The 8,759-nt window shown below is 43.8% G+C and overlaps 1 long non-coding RNA gene across 1 annotated transcript; it reads left to right on the forward strand.

The window, feature by feature from the left end:
• Nucleotides 1–7,246: 7,246 nt before the first annotated feature.
• Nucleotides 7,247–8,049, forward strand: LOC134445376 (uncharacterized). The gene is made up of 3 exons (XR_010034240.1): nt 7,247–7,273; nt 7,545–7,677; nt 7,796–8,049. It is a non-coding gene; the product is annotated as an uncharacterized LOC134445376 (long non-coding RNA).
• Nucleotides 8,050–8,759: the final 710 nt, after the last annotated feature.

Consider the following 8,759-nt stretch of genomic DNA (forward strand, 5'->3'; position numbering starts at 1 on the left):
CCAAAAAACACATGTTTTACGTGTTTTTGACATGTTTTAAGAATATGCATAAGTATCTACAGTTATGTTGAATTGTTAAAGTAATTCACTTTTATACAGTAAACATATGTTTTACTTCTAATTCTGTCTGCCGCTGTTGACAAAACAAGAAAGAGCCCATTTTATGAAAAATGTTAAACATGGGGAGCTTGGCCAATACATTCACTGCACAGCCAAGACCTACATCTATGATAATACACCTCTATATTTTGGATTTGAACAACTTAAAACCTGTTTTTGCCACATTTTCAAGAACCAGTGGCCTACTTCCTAGAGAATCTAACTAATGAAGAAAAAACAGATGCACAAACATACTGTGCACACACAAAAATAAAGTGTTTATGTAAGATGCCATTGAATTGAGGGCTATTTATTTTGCTAAATGCAGGTACTAATTAGGCCACTTTCACCACTCTCAGATTACTGTCACCACCGTCAGTTCTTAAGTCACCACCGTAAGAAGGAGTTTTGGACATTTTAAATGAATGTGCTTACAACATTTTCCTTAGGAGTTGTTGAATTATCAAAGTAATAGCCAATTTAAGCCTACACGAATATTTGTGAAATTACAAAAAAAAATTGTTCTATTTAGGCGTTAAGTAAGCATCGTATGACGGTACATATTTTAAAATTAGAACATATGAAACAGTATTAAAATAGAACAAAAGTGAATTTTCAACATTTAAAGGCATATGTGTGAACCAAAAAATACACATGATCACTTAAAAACTCCAGATACATATGCAACCAAATCAATACAATTTTAATTACTTTTAATTGTGTCTGACGGTGTTGACAAAAAACAAGGTATGATCGGAGAAAAGCCTGATTTCTGAAAAAAATACAAAATGGGGAGATTGGCCTTGTGCATTTCTGAAAAGCCAAGACCTTAGTCTACGAGGATATACCATATAATTTTGTAATTCACATGGTTTTTTTCTGTCAACATTACAATCTGTTTTAGCCACTTTCTCAAGAATCAGTGATATGTGAGATGTGGGATGTGAGGCTGATGGGGGTTTTGGGGGGTGATGTGGTGTAGTAGCCTAATGCCAGTTACGTAAGTCAGTCATCATCAATCTTCAATTGATATAAAGATTTGATGTATTGATGCATTTAGATACATATGTTGTGATGCAATATATAATATAATATAATATAATATAATATAATATAATATAATATAATATAATATAATATAATATAATATAATATAATATAATATACGGTAATACCCATTCACATGCAGTGTTTTCAGTCCCTTCAGCGATGAGGAGCAGTCCGGTTCCAGCTGAACGGCTTGGCCTGTATTATTCCAGCATTATCCCCGAGATGCTGATTATGAGTGAGCGTTTCGGCTGCTAAACCTCCTGCGGGGAGCAGAGACGTGACAGGCATCAGGTCCTCCGAATGTACTGTACCCCTGCTCCTCCCTGCCAGCCCAAACTCTGGGGGAGGTGGAGGAGGAGGAATGGAGGTGGAGGAGGAGGAGGAGGAGGAGGGTTAAGAGGAATAGAGGAGGAGGAGGAGGAAGAGGAGGAAGTGTGTTAGTGAAAGCTCACATGAAGAAGAAGAAGAAGAAGAGAAGGAAGAAACTCTGGGGGAGGTGGAGGAAGAGTGGTGGAGGAGGGGGAGAAGGAGGAGTAGGAGGAGGAAGCAGGAGGAGGAGGAGGAAGAGGAAGTGTGTTAGTGAAAGCTCACAGAATTGTGGAAAAAAGAGAAAAAGAGAGAGAGGATGAACAGAAGAGAGAAAGAAGAAGACAGGACACTGTGCACTCCCTGCCAAGGAGGTGTCAGTGGTGACCTCCTATGGGAGCGAGTTAAACTGCTTTTTACATCCAAACGCTTTGCTGTGCTCTCCCACGCTCACAAACACACCACACCACACCACCCATACACATGCCATAACAAAACAAGTCAAAACACATGCACACACACACACACACACACACACACACACACACACGCACACACGCATGCACACACACACACGCACATGCACACGCACATGCATGACAACCTACAAACACATACGGGACACACAAAAAACATGAAGCAATACACAGGACTCTTTCACGCACGCAAAGTCATTCATTTTTTTCCAGAAGTTGAGCACGCCCTCTGACACACTTGAATATGTATGACGCCGGCATCAAGTAAAGTGTATCCTTTCTTGGTGTGCAGATTTTTTTTCAAATTCTGGAAGTTGTAATATATTTACCTTACTTGGATGAACCTGACATACGTGTATGTCACCAAACTCCATCTATGAACATGTCAGTTATGTCAGTTGAGGTCCCAAGGGACTTGCTGCCTCTACATTAACTTGACAAAAACCTATTTTGGATGTGAAAAAATATCACAACCCAAAGCAAGATGTAACTGGGTTAAAGGGGTATGCCACTATTTTGGGGCTTAAAGGATTTATCCGGAGTTGGAACAAGTTTGCCTCATTTTTGCATGTTTGGGATGAAATACAGTCACTCTAGAGCAAAATCAAGGCAAAAAGATGCGTTTTGAGAAAGTTTGATAATATCACGTTAGCCTCGTTAGCCATATCAGCTATGCAATATGATAGAATGGGGGCATCGTATCTCGGCGGTTACACACATTTCAAAAACGCAACGTACCTCGTAATATGTTGAGGGTATCCACACATAAACCGAAGTGTCCAAAGCCCTTCATGTATTCTTGAAAGGTCTGCAGAATGTGTTTTGTGAATCTACTACCTTGAGAATATCTACAGTTACGGTCAAGCCAACTATTTGTGTCAGACAGACAGACGAAGGACCCAGATGCGTCACGTTGAACAGAGTTTATTAGGGGTTCAGGGGGAGAAGGAGTTGCAAGGTTCGAGTCCTAGAGCCTGCGTGTGTGTGTGTTCCCCAATGACTGAGAAGCTTCTCGAGGAGCAGATGGTGGAGGTCCGGGTTCTCTGGATCCTGGGGGGAACACACACACAACAGGACAGATCAGGCAAGGCAGCAGTACCGTTCAGGGCAAAACAGAATTCTTAGTCACAAGGCAGAAGGCAGGTCGGAATTACCGGGGAAGATGATGAGTCGAAGTCCAAGGTACAGGCACGGGTTCGGGTTCAGGTTCGGGTTCGGGTTCAGGTTCAGGTTCAGGTTCCGGGTTCCGGGTTTCGGGGGGCCAGATGAAGAAGCCAGCAAACAGGGTTCTACTTGCAGACGATCTGACAGAGAGGTACTGGAGGACTGAGGTTTATATGGACAGAGAGAGGCAGCAGGTGACAAGAGACAGCCAATGGTAGCCACAGCTCATTAACGAGAATCAATTAAGGTCAATAGGGTTGGCAAGTGTGACGTCACGGATCCAAATCCCCAGCTCCCAATGTATACTGTAATGTTAACAGCCAATGTTCACGGTTGGATTGTAAAACGCCTGCTAAGGTTACGAAGACACGGAACACATCGTTGAAAAGACGAAACCACGCGGATTCATCTGCATTTTAAAGTAAGTCGATCAGACCTGTATATCTCATTCAATAAACTCCATGAAAGTGCGACCAGCAAAAAGGACCCAGTGCTGTTTGTGCTAACGTTAGCCGCCGGCGGGAACATAAACAGAAATTCTAAACACAGTGAACGTTAACGACAGGTAATATCTAGTGATTGCTATACGAAAATGTCTACTGCTAAAGAACCAGTCACATTTTTCACCGTGACTTCGTATTTCGCCAGCCATCCGAAGTCAGTTAAAAAGGGACTGAACTCCTACAACTCAAATAGAGTGATTAGTGTCAATGTTATGTCAGGTGGCAGCTTGAAAGGAAAAGTGCAGGCGTCTATGAAGAAAAAAGAATATGAGGTGGAGGTGAGGCGAAACATTAGCTAAATATGTGGGTGTCGACTTGAAAACCGATATAACTGTTGACGTTTACTATGTTAAATATGTTCAATCTATGTCAGTTAAGCAACATGGTTTGTTATCGGTGAGAAATGGTTGTCTATCCACAGAGTGTAGTTGGTACAGTGGCGCTATCTAGTGGTCGTCTAAACTTAAATATCAAAGTGCTCAAGCTGTTCCCTCAGCGGCGATTTATGTTATGTTATGTTCTTGTATGCCTACGACCATGGCTCTATTTTTTTTTTTTATCACCTGCCAAAATGTTGAAAGTATGTTATTCTTGCCATAGCCTACACACACTCACTGATGGGTAAAAATGGCTGGTACGTTTTTCCAGCCAAAGTGACTTTTCACCAGCATTTGGCTGGTGTTAATTTAGAGCCTGGCTTTGGACTAAGAAAAGTTGTGTTCATCTAGGTGCATGTAGAGGATCAGGAGGTGACGGACAGCAGGTGTACATGTGCTGTTGGTCTAGCCAAGTGCCACCACATTGCAGCCCTCCTCATTTGGGCGGAGAAGAACATGACCCGGACGGATATTTTATGCATTTATTTCAGCTGGAATTAAGCGCCCAGTGACCGAAGAAGACAAAGGCTGGACAAGGCAGTCTTTGGCGCAATTTGGGCGTTTCACAGGTCTGGGCTTTATTTTAGCCCCAGAAATACATCAGGTATGCTTTCTGTTTTTTATATTTTTGATGTATTGTTATAATCATCCCAAGGTCTATACATTCTCTCGACTAGGAGTGTCGTGATAACCAAAATACCTGACAATGACAATAATAATCTAACACTTGGAAATCCAAAATAATACTGTACGATAGGCTACCAGATTACTGTAGGCCTACTGTACACAGTTNGCATTTACAACTTCTCATGTCAAAGCTGCAATCGTAGTGAATAGCTGAACAAATTCATTTCTACAATGACAAATCCACACTGACTATTTCCTCATCACTTCAGAATGACGGCCAAACCAGAGGGCACAAACACATTACATTACATTACATTACATTGCATTTGGCAGACGCTTTATAACCAAAGCGACTTTCAGAAGAGGACATAATCAAGCCAACATCACAAGCAAATACAAAGTGCACAGGAGATATACAGAACAACAAGTGCAATTACAAAGAGGGGTTAGTTTTTTTTGTTTGTTTTTTTATATAATAAAGAGGAAATAATGAGAACACACACACACAAACACACACTCACAAACTAAACTAAACTAAGCATAATGTCAGGATTCTGCCCTGGGGCAAGGCCAGTTCAATCATTAGTCTAGTAGATTCTCTCGAAAGAGGAATGTCTTTAGTTGTTTCTTGAAGGCTGCAAGAGAGGTGCTTAGTCTTGCTGCCTCTGGGAGACTGTTCCACCACTTGGGAACCACAACGGAGAACAATCTTGACTGGGAGTACCTAGAGCGACTGGATGGCAGAGCCAGACGGCTTGTGCTGGATGAGCGCAGATCTCTTCCAGTAACATAAGGCGTTAGTAGGTCCTTCAGATAAGCTGGGGCCGTTCCTGTGATGGTTTTGTAGGCAAGGGTCAATGCCTTGTGCTTGATCCGGGCGGCGATCGGTAACCAGTGCAACTCAATAAATAGAGGAGTAACATGGGTCCTTTTGGGTTGATTGAAGATCAACCGTGCCGCCGCATTCTGGATCATCTGCAGAGGCTTTAGCGCACAAGCAGGTAGACCTGTCATGAGTGAGTTGCAGTAGTCAACGCGGGACAGGACCGTGGCCTGGACCAGTCGTTGTGTAGAATATTGTGTCAGCACAGGTCTGATATTCCGTACGTTGGACATCTGGATTCGACAGGTCCGGGTGACCGAGTTGATGTAGTTGGAGCATGACAGCTCATCATCAATCATGACGCCAAGGTTTTTGGCGACTTTGCTTGGGGTCACGATGGTGGAGCCTATCTTGAGGTTGATGTTGTGACTGAGCGGCTCTTTAGCTGGGATCACCAGGAGCTCTGTCTTGGCCAGGTTCAGCTGTAGGTGGTGGTCCTTCATCCATGTTGACAAGTCGGTGAGGCAGGCAGAGATGCGTTCCGAAACCGTGGTGTCCTCTGGACGGAACGACAGGTACATCTGGGTGTCATCAGCATAGCAGTGGTAGGAGAACCCATGTGTTTGAATGACACGTCCCAGGGAGGACGTGTATATTGCAAACAGAAGGGGTCCCAGCACTGATCCTTGGGGTACGCCTGTGGAGAGGGTGTGAGTCGTAGACAGCTTCCCTTGCCATGACACACTGAAGGTGCGTCCAGAGAGGTAGGAGTTGAACCATGAGTGGACAACGCCTGTGATTCCCATGGCTGTGAGTATCCTCAGGAGGATCTTGTGGTTGACTGTGTCAAAGGCTGCAGATAGGTCTAGTAGTATGAGGACCGAGGATAGTCCTTCCGTTCTTGCAGTCCTTAGAGCTTCAGTCACTGAGAGTAACGCAGTTTCAGTTGAATGTCCACTTCTGAAACCAGATTGTTTTGGGTCAAGTAATCCGTTCTGATTTAGGAAGTTGGTGACTTGCTTTGCAACTGCCCTTTCTAGCGTCTTGGATAGGAAGGGAAGCAGTGAGACAGGTCTGTAGTTTTCGACATGAGCAGGGTTCAGTGTAGGCTTCTTCAGTAGTGGTGTCACCCTTGCTTGTTTGAAGGCGGAGGGGACAGTGCCGGAGGAGAGTGAGGAGTTCATGATGGATGTGATTGCTGGGACCACTGTTTGGGCAATGTCTTGAAGAAGGTTCGTGGGCACTGGGTCTAGTAGGCAGGTAGTGGGACGGCTTCTTGTGATGAGTCTGGAAACGTCTTCTTCAGAGAGCAGAGTGAATTCATGAAGTGTTGCAGGAGTCGCCGTGTTTTCCAGGGGGGTGTCTTCTGGGCGGGAGGGTGGTTCACAGAATTGCTTGCTAATATTTGCCGTCTTTTCCGTGAAGAAGGTGGCAAAGTTGTCTGGGTTAAGGTCTATGGGTGCAGGAGGGGGGGGAGGGTTGAGCAGTGACTTGAATGTAGAAAACACTACTTGCATTTGCAAACACTCTTGCATTTATTTTAGATATACTTTTTGCCTGTGCTGTGTAACCAACATATATTTGTGTGCCATATTGTTCTATGCATAAGTCTGTTTTTTCCCTTGATAATTGTTGGGGCAGGAATTTGACCCATCCCTACCAGAGAAACTATTTGATGGGATACTGGCCAGTCAGGAGTACAGCGATGCTCAAGACAAAGAGGACTTCATCATGACGTCTCTTGCTGTCAGCCAGCAACAAAAAGAAGCCATCGAGAGGGTGGCCCTCTCGATGGCTTCTTTTTGTTGCTGGCTGACAGCAAGTTGGGCAGACGAGCAATGCATTATGGTAAGTACACATGGGCAATACAGCGCCAATGTTGGAGGATGTTTATTCAGTTATTTGATATTGTAGAAAAAGCTGCTCACAGACATGAGACTCAATTCATTTTGAAATGGTAACTTTTTGACTTTAAACACAAACAAATAATGTAAATGTAATCGACACTTGTACAATTATTCTGCTTGGGTCAGAAAGTTGCCATTTGGATTGACACGAGTTTTGTGTCGTATTTCCTTAATCATCTATGTGTCAACTAAAATGGCTTTCTCTGTAACAGGGCAGCATATCGCAAGAAGAGGATCACAGCGAGCAACTTTGGTTTGGTTTTGTCTGCAGTCAGAAGACAGTCTTTCCCACCTTCATTGTTCAAGACACTGCTGGGAGAATACAACCCCAAACAAGGAGCTCGTGTGAGTAGCGAACACACCGTGTAATTTTTTAGCCATTTACTAGGCTACCATTTACTAGGCTACTTTGCTATTTATTTGCTTTTGATTCTTACACTTGTGTTTCATTCTCTGTCCCCAGGCATGTGATTGGGGAATCGTGCACGAGAAAGAGGCCAAAAAGAAGTTCATGGAACAAAGTGGGGAGACCATCCTGGAGAAGGGACTGTTCCTGTCTGACAGTGGGCTGCTTGGGGCCTCCCCAGATGGACTTCTACTGTCCAGCAATTACCTTGTGGAGGTGAAATGCCCATATTCTGCCAGAGAGAAAACAATCGCTCAGGCAGCAGAGGCAAAGGACTTTTACCTGTACGTGGACCAAGTCACCGGGCTATTTAGGTTGAAAAACACCCACAACTACTGGCATCAGATTCAGGGCAACCTGCACCTGACAGAGGCTACCACCTGTCATCCAGTTGTATGGACAACTCAGGACATGGCCATTGTAGAGATTAAAAAAGACCCAGCCTGGGTCAGCAATCTTAAGGTCCTGGAAAATTTTTACAAGGACCATTTTCTGCCCCGTGCTCTCTTCAATAACAAATACAAGTAACGCACAGTGTTCCGTACAGCGCCACCTCGCAGAATGGCGTTTCCGCAATCAAAACAATGCCATTCGGTGTGATGGCAACCATCACACGTATTGAATGGCTCATGTGAAAGAGGAGGTTGTCGTCTTCAAAATAAGACCACATCGACTTACAGTGGAGCATTGTGGTTAATGTATGGATTGATTATTTGTGCCAAGTGCCGGTTAGCCATGTGCCGCTAGCTTCCGTCGGCCTGAACAAATAAGTAACAGTATTCCGTACATCTGATTTACCTTAAAATGCTGCATTAGCAATGGTTTTCATGCAATTATAATGTTGGTGTGTTTGTTTGTTGTCAAACTATCCCTTCAAAACAGAGTTTGAATGACTACAACACGGTAAAGATAACTTTGAAAGCAACATGCATGCTAGCCGGAAGTAGCTTGTTGCAACCTTGTTGCAACAAGCTACATTGCAGCCAAGAACGGCACTTCCATATGCGGTTGCTATGTTATT

Source organism: Engraulis encrasicolus, chromosome 3 (assembly GCF_034702125.1).
Source record: "Engraulis encrasicolus isolate BLACKSEA-1 chromosome 3, IST_EnEncr_1.0, whole genome shotgun sequence".
NCBI lineage: Eukaryota > Metazoa > Chordata > Actinopteri > Clupeiformes > Engraulidae > Engraulis > Engraulis encrasicolus.